This window comes from Canis aureus, chromosome 4 (assembly GCF_053574225.1).
Source record: "Canis aureus isolate CA01 chromosome 4, VMU_Caureus_v.1.0, whole genome shotgun sequence".
Classification (NCBI taxonomy): Eukaryota; Metazoa; Chordata; class Mammalia; order Carnivora; family Canidae; genus Canis; species Canis aureus.
The window spans coordinates 54,720,983-54,735,753 of NC_135614.1; the positions used below are offsets into that span (position 1 = coordinate 54,720,983).

Genomic DNA, 14,771 nt, shown 5'->3' on the forward strand with positions numbered 1-14,771 from the left:
GGGAAACTCTGTGGGATAAATGACTCAGTGTCTTCAATAAATAAATTCCATGGGGGAGAAAAGGGATGGAGGGGAAACTATAGCCAATAGGGGACTTGGCAGACGATCACAGTGCGTCACCTTCTTTGGATCCTCTTTCAAACAAAACCGTAAGAAGCCAACCGTAAGAAAACAATCGTAAAAAAATCGTTTATGAGGAGATAGGAAAATTTAATAGTGACTGGATGTTTGATAATATTGAGGAAACAGTGCTATTATTTTTCAGATGTGATAACAATAACAAGGTTATATTTTAAAAGAGTTCTTATCTTCTAGAAACACTTACTAAAATATGGGTAAAATGATAGAGGAGTTTGCTTCCAAATAATACTAGATGGGGAGAAAGTGAGTAACAGATGAATCAAAACTGGCTAGGAGTTAATAACTGTTAATGCTGTGTGATGCTTATTATATTTTTTCCACCCAATTTTATATATGTTTGAAAATGTTCAAGAAATCATCAGCTCAGTGTATATAGTATCAGCTTTTATCCATGTCCCCTTCCTTTACCTTCCATGACTCCCACTTGCCATGATCTTTCTTTTCACCTTCCTACAACCTGGGTTTCTTCTGGACTTCACAAGCTTCAAAACAATTTATCTACCAGAATAACCCTTCAGGTTTTTCCTTTAACACAATAACACCCCTGCACCTCCCTTGAAGAGAATCAATAAGTAAACAGCCTACAAGCCAGTAAATTAGAAGTCTTTATTTCTGTTAATGCAACCTTCCTTTTCTCCTTGTAAATGCAGCTTCTCTAATGGATTCCTGTGTTTGTTTGTAGATCATTCACTGCCTCAGGGAGAAGGAAATCAGACATTTTTAACTCAAGTGCTGTAAGTCACTGCCAACTCCACATCAATCAGAAAGAAAAAAAAACATTTTGGGCATTTTAAGCAGTATACATGAAAATAGGCACTTGTTTTCTGGCTCAAGTGTCCTGCCCATTTCGCAATCTTCCAAATGAGAATAATTCCCCATATCCAGTCAATGAACATGTGGCCATTTTGCCACTTTGGAAAAGAAATTAATAAAAATATTGAACAATGAACAGTGCTCTGAGAGTGTCACTTACCAGGCACAGCTGCAGGCTGTCAGGGCAGGCACTGATGGCAAATTTAAATTCAACATCTTGCTAACAAGCTCAAACCCAGCAGCCTGGTTTCACCAAAAGGTAAGAACTCTGGGCTCCAAGGCAATCTGCTTCTGGGAAGGGCTTTAGGGGCACCGTGGCTCAGATGACTGAGGGACCCCGAGAAGAGGAGATGGGCCCCATGAACACCAGAAGGGTGCCAGGAAAACCTGGCTTGGGGGATGCAGGTTCTGACTAACCACACCCTAAAGGCTGCTACTATGTAAGCAAAAGATCTGCATTGTCATTTTCTATTTGACTTTCTGGAAGGAAAGGAAAAAAAGAGTAAGATCTTTTTACAGAAGTGGAATACCAAAGTGTAACAGTTAAGCTTTAGCTATGGACTCAAATCTGTCATCTGTCACTAAGCTATATAACCATAAGCATATTAACTTCTCAAGTCTCCGTTTCCTTACCTTTATGGGGGCAATAATTAATAATAGTCCCAGTCCTCAGTGATTTATTCTGAGGATTATATAACATTACAGAATGTGGAATGCTGCCCAATAGCAGGCACAGAGTAAGCCCTTGGGAAATGTTAGCAGCCGGGTGGCCTCTTTTCAACACAGTGAATGGATGAAGCAAACACTGCAACAGTTCTATTGGGAAAAAAAAAAAAAAAAAGGAGGGCATTACCATTATCTCAACTGCAGCATCTCAACTCTATAGGTCTTTCACATTGATTTCCTTAATCACAACCACCCTGCAGTTTCGAGAGAACAGGTGTTATTTTTGCTGTTTTTCTAAAGAGGGCATGGTGTTACTGAGAAGTGAAAACTTTCTTTCAAGGTCACGTGGTCAGCTGGTGGCTGAGCTGGGCCAGAAAGGGGTATCTTGACTCCCAGTCCTTTGCCCTTTCTTCTGGACGACACCTACTTTTGTACCTTTATGAAAAGTACCAAGGACTTTACTTTTTTCCCCTTGTAGCTTGGCTGCTTTTTCCCTCATGAAGAACAACCCTCTGCCAACCTGAAAAGATTAGGTAACTATCACCTCTGGGTCCCACAAACATCAAGAGGCCAGGAAATATTTTCGCTGCCTGTAATCTCTCCAGCTGGAAAGCAATTAAATACATACACAAATACATAATTTTAAAAATTATAAATATGAGTATATTTATATATACAAATATTATATAAATAAATATGTAAACAAATATGTAAATATAAAAGGGAGGCTTAGACTGTCCCTCTTAAAAAAAAGTGTATTCTTGAGCAGCATTTGACTGAGCAAGGAAAAATCCAAAGAAGGAACCTGGAGTGCAGCCTGCTTTTCCATGTATACACTGGGCATGTTGGAGATTACACAGGGACCCAAGTTTGCTGTGACAGGATGTAGCTTCACAGGTCAGTATTTCCTCTGCAGCTGAGACCCTTCCACATGTCAGAGTCAGCATCTTCATAGGTGTGGGGGCCAAACAGGGACACAGTCACCCATATGCATCTTGCAGGACTTCCACAGATTGTACCAGAATGGACCCTGTGGCTTATCTTGAACAGGCTGGAAATGAAATGACCCAGTGGTCAAACCTTGTGACTTCAAACCCCACTGTGGCCACTTGGCACTTCTTTTAATGTATCGCCTATCTGTAAAATAAAGCCATAGGTTAGGTGCAGCCCCAGAGCTGACAGCAGCAAGCCTCACAGTGCTGCATGAAGAGGAGAGGCAGAGCCATGCGGGATGGAGAGGAACTATATGGGCTTGGGAGTCTGGGCCACCAAGCACAGAAGCACAACTCTACATACTTCAATAGCCTATAGAAGTATCATCACTAGCACAGGACACAGTAGAACCCACTGAAGGCTTCATACATTGCCAGAATGATCCTGGGGCTGGGGGAGCGGAGGACGAAGGGAACATTACCTCCTTAAGGAGCCTTTCTGCCTCTCCTACCCTCTACCTGAATTCACTTCCTCCCCTGGCCCACCTTAAACCCAGTGCGCCCCTACTTTCATGGCATCCAGAACGCTTTATTACATCTTTTACATTTTCTCTCCAGCTCTAAACGCCAAATTCCTTGAGGGCAGGAGCTGTGTCTAACTCCCACCCAGCTCCCAAGCACAGTATCAAGCACACATTCGTAGCTACGTGATGAATTATTCAATGAGTAGGTGGCCAGTGAGCCCAAGACATCAAGAAATACATAGCTATGTCCAAGATACCAGGATTTTAAGATTGGGAGAGGAGGAAAAGGAGTATAAATAGCAAAAAAACCTGTTTATGTTTTAGAAAGAACTCTATCAAAAAGGTTCAAATAGTTAACATGTGAGCACTTAAAGTGAGCAGTTATCTCTGAAGTAAATGCTCATCCTCCTCTCACGGTATGACTGGATTTCACTCCTCTTTCAAGGTCTCTCCCCTCTGGGATCTGATTACTCCTTCCAATGTCGGTGAGGCTGGGAAATTGGAACCCTCAGACATTGCTGGTGGGAATGTAAAACAGTGCAATAACTTATGAAACAGTGTAGCAGTTACTCAAATTTTAAAGCACAGAGTAACCATGTGACCCAGCAAATCCTTGCTTGCTAGGTAAAGAGTGCTCAATAAAACCAAATCCACACAACATACAAAAAGGATTAGACATCATGACAAAGTGAGATATAGCCCAGGAATGTATGATTGCTTTAACAATAACATCCAAAAACCAATTAATGCAATAAGCCATATCACGGAATAAAGGACAAATCCTACACGGTCATCTCAGTACGTGCAAAAAGAGCATTTGACAAAATCTTATACTCATTCATGACAAAAACACTCAATAAACTAGGAATAGAAGGGAAGTCCCTCAACCTGATAATGGGCAGCTAAAACAAAACAAAACAAAACAAAACCCACAGCCAATATCAGACTTAATGGTAAAAGACTGAATGTTTTCCTAAAATTAGGAAGAAGACAAGGATGTAAGCTCTCTCCATTTTTATTCAACATTGTTTTAAGGTTCTAGCCAGTGTCATTTGCCAAGAAAATGAAATAAAAGGTATCCATGTTAGAAAGGAAGGAGTCAAACTATCTCTATGCGCAGATGCTTAATCTTGTATGTAGAAAATCCTAATGAAACCCACTGAAAAGTATTAGAATGAACAAACATGTTCAGCAAGGTTGCAGGATAAAAGATTGACATATGAACATCAATTGTATCTCTATCCATTAGCAACACACAATCAAAAAATGAAATCAGGAAAATATATTTACAACAGCATCACAAACAATACAATACTTAGGAATAAATTTGACAAGGAAAAAGCACAAAAAGTATACTCTGAAAACTATAAAACATTGTAAAAAATATTAAAGAAGGCACAAATAAATGGAAAGATACCCCATTTTCATGGCTTGGAAGACTTAATAATGTTTTAAGATGGCAATTCTCCCCAAATGGGATCTGAATCAAAATCCCAGCTGGCATCTGTAACAGAAATTGATAAGCTATTTCTAAAATTCATATAGAAATTCAAAACAATCCCCAAAACCAACAAAACTGGAGGACGTTCACTTCAAAATTTCAAAACTTATTACAAAGCTACAGTAATCAAAACTGTGAAAAAAATGTGTGGCATTGGTATAAGAATATGAAACAGAATTGAAAATCTAAAAATAAACCCTGATATTTAAGGTCAATTGATTTTTGATGAGGGTACCAAGTAAAAATTCAATGGGGGAAAGAATACTTTTTTCAGCAAATGGTGCTGGGACAACTGGATATCCACATGCAAATGAATAAAGGTAAACTCTACCCCCATACCACACAACAAATAAACTTAAAATGGATCAAAGACCTAAATGTAACAGCCAAAACAATAAAACTCTTAGAAGAAAACACAAGAGTAAATCTTTGTGACTTTGGAATATGTAATGACATCAAACGTACAAGCAGTGAAATAAAAAATAGATAAGCACCTATTTGATTTTACTAGCTTTTAATAGCGTCAAAATTAACTTGACAATTTTTGTGCTTCAAAAAAAAAGAAACATCATCAAGAAAGTGAAAAGACAATCCACAGGATCGGAGAGACTATCTGGAAGTCCTATATCTGCTATAGAATATAGAAAGAATTATTAAAATTCAATAACAGAAAAAGAACCCAATCTTTAAAATGGGCAAAGGATAGGAACAGACTTTGCTACAAAGAATATATACAAATGGACAATAAGCACATAAAAATTACTAATATCCTTAGCCATTAGGGAAATGCAAATCAAAATCACAGTGAGTTATCACTTCACATCCATTAGAACAGCTATAATCAAAAAGACAGATATAACCAATGTTGGTAAGGATATGAAATTGGAACCCCTATATTCTGCTGGTAGGAATGTAAAACAGTTGCAGCAACTTTGAAAAACAGTTTGGCAGTCCCTCCAAATTTTAAACATAGAGTTATCATATGATGAAGCAACCCCATGCTTCAGTATAACCCCAAAAGAACTGACAACATATGTCCACACAAAAACATATACATGAATGTTCACAGCACCATTATTTGTAATAGCCAAAAAGTGAAAACAACTCCAATGTCCATCAGCTGATGAATGGGTAAATAAAATACGGTATGTCCACACTGTGGAATATTATTTAGCCACAAAAAGGAATGAGTCATAGTCACATTCTACAACATGGATGAACTTTGAAAATCTGCTAAGTGAAAGAAGGATAATATGCTTTTTAAAGGAAATGTCCAGGGTAGGCAAATCAAGAGAGACATTAAGTAATTAGTGGTTGCCTAGGCTTGGGGTGGAGACTGGGGGAAATAGTGGTACTGCTAATGGGCATGAAGGTCCTTCTTTCTGGCGTGATGAACATATTATAAAATTAGTCACAATGACGATTGCACAACTCTGTAAATACCCCATTGCTGACCTATATGCTTTAAGTGGGTGACCTGCAGAGTGTATAAATAAATAAAGTCGTTACCAAAAAAACGTGAGGGTTTGCATGAGTACTTGGGAAAACTTTGGGTATAACATAGGCAGGAGTGGTACAAAGAGAGAGGGAGCTAGAGAAGGAGGTGGGTGTGTTTGGGAACTATGATGCTACCCTGATGAGCAGAGACTGTGCTGAAAAAAAAAATCACCCGAGGAAGTGGGGGAGAACCAGAGAGTAACAGACACATCCACAGGATCCCATGGAGCAGCCCCTAGATGACAGGAGGGGTTGGAGCACCGTGGAGCAGGGCCCAAACCTGCACCTCCACCTGCTCCCCACCCCCACCCCAGTTTTGTTGCCCTTCCATCTGTCAAGTCTGGGGCTGCCCCACCCTGGAGGGGAGACTGCTCACACAGCAACAGTCTCTGACCCGGGGGATGGGCTTTGAGGTTTAGAATGAGAACGAGATGGGTGTGTAGTCCTCCTTCCACCTCCACCCTGAGCTCTCTTTCTGCAAGGAGGACATTGGGGCTGAGAGGCAAGACAGGTCTGGGCAAGGTCTACTGGCCAGTTAGGGGCAGAGCTGGGGTTAACACTGTAACTTCCTGGGAAGGTAAGAAGATCTAATACAGTAATAGATAGGACAGAGCTGTAAAAAAAACAAAAACAAAAACAAAAAAAGTAACATTAAATAGGTAGGCAGGAAGGGAGGGAGAAAATTCTACTTCTGCAATAAAACAAAAAAGCCATGAAGGAAAGGAGATAAATCAAAGGACATTGCCTAGCTCTCTTGTGACCATCATTTACACATCTTAATAATATAGATGCTTTAAACACGACTAAGGTTAAAACAGCTCTCCCTATATCAGGAGATGGGGACAGGGAGGGAGGCAGATGGTGTAAGAAAGCCAAGCCTTCTTCTATCACAGCAGGAAGTAAATAGACAATACATAGAACAGATAAATCAAGAAACGGCAGTGTAAGCATATCCTTTCGAGATGTGGAGACAAGTGCTGGAAGAAACAGTGAGTTAGAAGCGACAGCATCTACGGGGAGGTGGGCACTGCTTGGTTGTTCTCATCACGCACCTCTCAGTACTCTTTGATCTTTTTAAAGCATGTATCGCTTTGATTGAAATTTTTATATTTACTTTCAGAGACAACAACCCAAGGCCTCCTTTCCAGCATTTCCAAGGACATCTAGCCAGTCCACAGCATGGTCTCCAGGTGGCCTTCGCTACCTAACTCCCTCGCTGTGGGGCTTCTGGGAAAAAGGCATCATCACCCGCGGCTTCTCTCCACACAAGGGACAGGAGGTCAGAGCAGAGAAGTCCATGTCTTGGGGCCTCTGGAGAAGGCCTACCCTCCTGGTTGTTTACAGCAAAGAAAAAGACCCTGGCAAGGTTAGAAACCTTGCCACTGCTCCTGCCAGCCAGTTCTACTCAGCTGCTTCCTGTGTTGTCAGGGCTGAGGGGGCCTTTCCGTTGATAACCCAACTGGGCAGATCCCATCCTCTTGCAGGCACCGGGGGTGGGGGTGGGGGGCACACGGTCAGGCCAGGGAGGGTGGCCTGTCAATCTGCTCCCGCTGGGGCCTGTGACAAGCCACCATGTGAGGGGCACCAACGTGACCCATATCCGGAGATATGCTGTGTCTCAGAAGCACCTGCTAAAACTCAGGAAGGGAAGCCAGCCACGCTGCATCTGCTGTGGAAACAGAGTGAGACTGTAGGTTCAGCCCCCAGAGCAGAGCCTGTGGCCTCAGTCTCACGGATGTGAAGGTGCAATTTGGTTGTGGCTCACTCTGAAAACTGACTTAGGCCCTGGAATCATATTTTCACTCATTCTAAAAAGGCCATTTCCTAGTCTGTAAAATATGGAAGCTGCCTGGGCAATGGTTCTCAACCATGATGTCCAAACCTCCATTGTGAAGGTTCTTGTGGGCAACTTTTACCAGTAATGGTTTATGTAGTGAGGTGTGCAAGCAATGTACTTTTTTTTTTTTTAATTTTTTATTTATTTATGATAGTCACACAGAGAGAGAGAGAGAGGCAGAGACATAGGCAGAGGGAGAAGCAGGCTCCATGCACCGGGAGCCTGACGTGGGATTCGATCCCGGGTCTCCAGGATCGCGCCCTGGGCCAAAGGCAGGCGCTAAACCGCTGCGCCACCCAGGGATCCCCAGCAATGTACTTTTTATTGTGTCTTTGGGAAGGTTCCAACTGCTCCTGTGCTATCATTGCTTGCATGTGTATCTTTCCCTGTGTGGGAGAAAACGGGGGTGGAGTGGGGAGGGGACTGGCTGTGGGTGTGGTGTGTTGAGCTCATCAATATTGTCGATCATATTACTAAAAGAAAGAAAAAAGAGTGCAAACCCAAAAGCAACTAGTTAAGAATCACTAGACTTGAGACTATCTCAGGGCCCTTCCAACCAGAAAAAAAAAATATGACATGGACAGTAGATGGAGACTCCATGCAAAGGTCTTCTTTTAAGACCATAGTTCTCCAACATGGATACCACACTGGCCAGGATGTTTGGAGTGCCATTAACCTGCCCATGGACATTCCTGCCTTTGCTCCAACTCTCTCCACTCTCCAGTAGACTCTCCTCTCCCCTTCTTGAATCCTACCCTTAACCACTGTCAAGGCCCAATTCAAGATAGGCCTCCTTCATAAAGGTCTGACCAAACCCCCCCAAACTTTCATTTCTCTGGATTCTAAAAGTGCACGAAGAGTCTACAATTTCCTACTGCATTATAAATTGATTTATATTTCACTAATTCTTTGGATCACCAAAAACAGGAATGGTCATCTTTTTTTTTTTTTTTAGATTGACTCATAGCCTTAGTACAGATCCGGGCACATGTTAGGCACATTTTATTTACTTAATAAGCACGATATGAACAACTTGCTGAATGCATAAGCCAACGACCCAAAACACATATCTTCTGGTAAAAAAAAAAAATTTTTAATTTAAAATATTGTGGTCCTCTAAAGCATCATATCTAAGTCAACCTTCCTACTATGAAGACTTTGAAGAGACTTCTTTAGAAAATTCTGTCATGTAGTTTCCACCTTAAGACACAGGTCCTTATTTCTCTTTCCCACATGAAGGTATAACATACTTGAAGGCTGGTGACTGACCCCTAGTCCTGATTTCTTTTCTTGCATTCACACCTTGCCAAAATCTGTCTTAAGGCATCACAATTTAAAAGCACACATTGACTATCTTTCTCAGGTATCCCTTCACTTAACACTGAGTTACTGAGTGTCTTCTATGAGGGTCAGCCCTACAGATTCTTTGGTCTCAGAAAAGTTAAACAATCCTCTCATTCATCCCCCAGTTGATTTCTTATTCCACCCACAGGGGCAGCTGTTCCAAACCTCCGGAAGTCTCCTGAACTCTCCTAACCAGTCCACCACCTTTACTTTCTGTGGAGGACCTCATCTCCTCCCTTATTTAGAAGACAGAGACCATACAACATGGATATACTAACCTCCCTCGATCCTACGAAGAGATTAAAGTCTGAGAACCACTGGTCTAAGATGACCTAATGATGATGCAAACACACAATCAAAAGGCCTATTGATGAAGTCATCACTGGGTCCTTCTTGGGTATCTCTCCAGAAGGTCATGTTTACTTTCCTTTCTCCTTGCACTATTTCTGAGTTGCTGGAAGTCTCTCAAAAATGCCACTTGGCCATAATGGTCCCTGTAAGAATTCTTAAAACAATTCCTTTCAAGAATCTTCCTCTGTTGCCAGGGCCCCAGAAGTATGGCTTGAATGGTCATCTTTTGAGGCACACCACACACAGCCCTTGGCATAATGGCCATGGCCAGGAAGCCAATATCCAAACTCTGCATCCTGGGAGGCGTCCCACACCCACCAACTGAAATCTGAAGTGTCTTTGTACAGACAAGGCCATCCAGGGGCCTTGACAGAATCTGGGAATCACAAAGTGCCTTTCAGTTTCCCTTTGGCTCAATGTTACAGAGAGGCCACAGATTTGTCTTCTTAAATTGACACACAATATATAATTAATAAATTGTTCCTTTAGGAATAAAGGGCAGTCATCCAAAAGAGCCACACATTCAGAAACCTCTTTCTCTTCCCTGTTTCCACGGCCTTTCTTCTAAGACTGGGATTTATAGACATTATCTCATCTGCAGGCTCCTGTGGCAACAGGTAGGTAACAAGCAGGGCAAGCTGCTTTCCCTGGGCTAATTTTTAAAGTCAGAGAGGTAGTGGAGGATTTAAAGGCACATGGCAAGTCAAGGATAAATCCTGTGTCCGAAGGCCACTGCTCTGCTCTGTCTGCCTGGGAAGTGAAGCATGCCCTTAACATTTTTGGCTGGTTGCAAAATGCTAAATGCACACAGGAGGAAAGTTCCTTCCTGACCTCTGTTTGTGTGTTGAAATGTGAGAACTACCTCTGGGCTTCTGCTCAGTATATTTCTTCCCCTTCTTTCTGCCTACTCAAGTTATACCCACCTTCAGTGAGCTACTCAAGAGCTACTTCCGACCTGAAGCCCTTACTGATACTACACCTTACCACTCTTTTGGTTAACTTTTGCAGGTAAACCTGCAGGGGCTAGGTTTCTTGGTCACAGAGCCAACTCCCCTGGGAAAAGCAAAATCCAGGAAGCCCCTGGAGGTAGGGTTGGGAAGGGCTATGGGTTGACTACACACATGAACCGTATTCTTAAATATATAAATATAATAGCACTTTATTATGTACTAGACATTCTGCTTAACATGTTCATGCATCCCTCATTCAATTAGAGCATCCAGTATTGAATACCAGCTCCTTCCCCACTACCACTGACCTCCCAGTCACTGCCCAGCAACATGCTCTACTACCAAGGCAGGGTCTATCCTCTATGCCCTAGACATGGGTTTGCTCTTTAGAAGGACAAGACCAAAGGCCTGTTACAAAGACTCCAATGAGGTGACTGATGTCTTGTTTCATCAACTACGAGTGAATAATTAATACTTGCTAGTAAAGAAATAGATGCATTGTTATGGTGGCCACATGGAGGCTACAAAAGGCCATTTTGTGAAGCTCTTGGTAGAACCCTGGGGCCAACAGCAGCCAAAAGAAACCTCTTTGAGAGTGTAGGCCGATTCTCAAATGTAGGGACTGGAGCCCTGTACTGTTTTCCAGGAGTGCTGTTTCCAATGCTAATTAGCTCATTGCCTATTCATCACCTCATTCAGCTTGCTGGTCAATGACAGCAGAGAAGGCCCACTGAACACCCAAGAGGGCACAATTTATCAGAGGGTACATGTAGTGTTCTCCTGGGGCCCTTTTCCAGATTTTATTTTATTTTATTTTTATTTATTTTTTTAATGATATATATATTTTTTTTAAATTTTATTTATTTATGATAGGCACACAGAGAGAGAGAGAGAGAGGCAGAGACATAGGCAGAGGGAGAAGCAGGCTCCATGCACCGGGAGCCCAACGCGGGATTCGATCCTGAGTTCCCAGGATCACACCCTGGGCCAAAGACAGGCACTAAACCGCTGCGCCACCCAGGGATCCCCCCTTTTCCAGATTTTAAATTTTAAATGCCTACTTCCTTTTCTGGGCCAGCCTCTGATTTGATTCGAGAAAAAACTCTTGAACTCTCTTGGATCGTATACCCCATTCTTGGCCTAACGGCTAAAGCAAGTTTTTCAGTTTCTACTTTCAGCAGAGACTAAACAGGGCAGGCTTGGGTGCCTACAGAACTGGTCAGAACTTACCAGGAAATATAATAACGAAGCTTAGTGAGCTGACAGCTAATGCCCCCCACCAGAGGCTCAGTGTTCAGAACTAGGCAAAGCACTGGCTTTGTAAGCAACAACACACTCTTCTTGTGGCTCAGTAACTGGCCAGGCAGATGGCAGCCAGTACCACTGAATAACTCTCTATAGCAAAGTTTCACCTCCCCCAAGTGGATACTGGGTGCACCACAGATACCTTCCAGTGCCAGGAACCCCTGGACAGTTACACAGACACACACTCCAATGGCATTTCTGCCCCAGCAGCAAACATTGCTGACAGATGCTAGATACTGTCATTTCAGTGACTGTTCCCCAACATTGCTACCCAGTTCCCCATTCCCACTTCCAGTCTACTGCCTGAAATTCCACCATTAGAGATAGCAAATATGTTGACTTAAAGCTTTGTTTTCCATTCAAATGCCTCCCAGCCTCTGTTTCCTTTCCAGTTAAACGACTTCTAAAGGACCTGCTCTGCATCGAATTTCAAATTCTTTTGTATTTAGCTCTTAAGGATAAACATGTTCACTGGCTCCTCTCTTGAAAATAATTTTTGACATAGGAGACTAGGGGAAGCACAGAACATGGAGCTGGAGCTGGAGATGGGAGGCCTCAGGGAGAGTCACAGAGAAAACTGCCTCCAAGGCCTCTGCAATCCTGCTCAGGGATATGGTCCTAGAATTTTGCCCTCCAACATCTGTGATCTCCAGGGTTACCGGCATGGCCTCCCACAGGGCCAGTGCCTAAGGGTAAGTAAGATAAGACAACCTGCCCGAAGAGGGACACGGGTAGGAGTTAGAAAAGAGGAGTATGAGAACCAGCACTCTGATTTGTCCCTCATGCCCGCAGGACTGCCCCAGTCTCCTTACCCATGCCAGGAAGGCACAGGCACCTGAGAGCTGGCTGGGAAAGACCCCTGCCACCTTCTTGTCCTGGCTGGAAGGGGAGCAGATGGCCCATCAGCTCTAGGTGAGTGCTTCGGCTCAACTGGAGACAGTAGGCAAGCAGAGGTCAAAGGCAGGTTCCTGGAGCTGAGGAGGGCCAGGGCAGTCCCAGGGTCCTTTCCTGCCAGGGTCTCCGCAGTACAGAGAACCGTCCTCCTGTCTGACCGTGACCAGGCTTCCTGCCCCCGTCCCCACCCCCACCTCTAAACAGAGAGCACTCCCTCCTCTTCCTTTCCACCCATCCATCGAGGGGGCGGGCTGTCCTGAAAAGCAGAAGCCACAACAGACAGGTAGGCGATCCTCCTGATGTCTTCAGGGCTCAAGAGAAATCCAACCTTTTCCCCAGGACCCGGCGCACTCGTCCCCTTCCCCGAGTCCTCCCCCGCCCACAGGCAGCCGGGAGGCAGAGGATGCCAGCGTAGGCCCGCAGGCTTCCAAGCGGTCCGGCTTCCTCCCGCCTCGCTAAAGCCCCGCAGCCCCGGTCGCCGGCGGCCCCCCCGCCCCACCCATGTCGCGCCCAGCGCAGGGCGCTGCTGTCCCCGGCGGCCGCCAGGCGGGCCCACGCGCCTCTCGCTGGCCCTGGAGGAGGGGATGGGCCGAGGCGGCGGAGGCGGCGGCCGGCGCTCCGCAGTACCTGGGCTCCGGGGGTCGCCGCCGCTGGGCTCGCGGCCCCCGCAGGTGTCTCCCGGCCGGGATCAGCGCCGCTCCGTCTCCGGCCCGCGGCTTCGGCCCAGGCCGCGCACCTGCTGCTGCCGCCGCCGCCGCCGCCGCCGCCGCCGCCGCCGCGCCCGAGCTGCGTCGCGTGTCCGCGCCTCCTCGCCCCGGGTCCGCGCCGCGGGGCCGGGATGGGCCGGAGCCGGCAGGGGCCGCGCGGGGCCTGCAGCCCTGCCCCAGGGGCTCCGGGCTCCCCAGGCCGCGCCAGCCGGGGCGCCGCGCCGAGCGCCCCCCCTCGGGCTGGGTGGAGGGGCGCCGGCCCCCCGCGCATCCTCGCGGCCGCACCGGCGTCCCCCGCAGCATCCCGGCGCCCAGGCCGGCGCCCAGGCCCGCGAGCGCCGCGCCGCTTACCTGCGTCGGCGGCAGGTCCAGGCGAGCGGCCCGAGGCTGCCGGGGGCCCCGCGCCGGGGCGCAGGATGCTCTGCCCGCTCCGCCCGGCTCCGCTCGGCTCCCGCGGCCGCCGCGCTCGGCCCCGCCCCCGCCCCCGGGCCCGCCCCGCCCCGCCCCGCCCCCCGCGCCCGGCTCGCGGCTCGCGGCTCCCGGCTCCGGCTCCGGCTCCGGCTCCTCCCCCGCGCGGGGCCGGCCCTCCGCCGCCGCCGCCGCCGTCACACAAAGAGCAGGAAATGGCTGCGGCGAGGGGCTCCCGGGGCGCCCGACCTGCCGCGCGGCTCCTGCCCCAGGACGACCGGCCGCGCGGCCCGCGTAAGGGACGGAGGCGGCACCTGCGCTCAGGTCTCGCTCGCCGGGAGCCACACCTGCCGCCGGCGGGGAGGGCGGCCCTGGGCTGCGCTCGGAGCTCATCGACCTCACTCTCTATTTCCAAGCGCTCATTTATCTACCTAATATTTATTGAGCAGCTACTTTGTTCCGAGCCCCGTGCCAGAAGCTGAGTATGCACCGGTGTACTGCCCTTTTGGAGCTTCTTGCCTACCAGGGGAGATGGGGCACGCATTAACCTGGCCAACGCGCACTGACAGCGGGAAGAAGTTCCGTGAAGGAAAGAACCGGGCAAAATGATGGGAAATACAGCTGAGGCTGGGGCGAGGGGGCCCCAACCCATTGATTCTGGCCCCCAGTGCCGCTCCTCTGCTCAGGAATACCTTCTCCGGACAAACATTATATGTTCTCATTCATTTGGGGAATATAAATAATAGTGAAAGGGAATAGAAGGGAAGGGAGAAGAAATGTGTGGGAAATATCAGAAAGGGAGACAGAACGTAAAGACTGCTAACTCTGGGAAACCAACTAGGGGTGGTAGAAGGGGAGGAGGGCGGGGGGTGGGGGTGAATGGGTGACGGGCACTGGGGGT

The 14,771-nt window shown here is 46.6% G+C and overlaps 1 protein-coding gene across 3 annotated transcripts in view; it reads right to left on the bottom strand.

Moving 5' to 3' along the window:
* The window catches only part of CYFIP2 (cytoplasmic FMR1 interacting protein 2), a 123,733-nt gene extending 109,792 nt beyond the window's left edge, over positions 1 to 13,941 (bottom strand). For 2 of the 3 annotated variants that reach the window (XM_077895723.1, XM_077895721.1), the window contains exon 1: positions 13,814 to 13,941. The gene's annotated coding sequence lies outside the window, so the exon portion shown is untranslated. The remainder of the gene's footprint in view (positions 1 to 13,813) is intronic. The other variant, XM_077895722.1, reaches the window with a different exon arrangement.
* Positions 13,942 to 14,771: the final 830 nt, after the last annotated feature.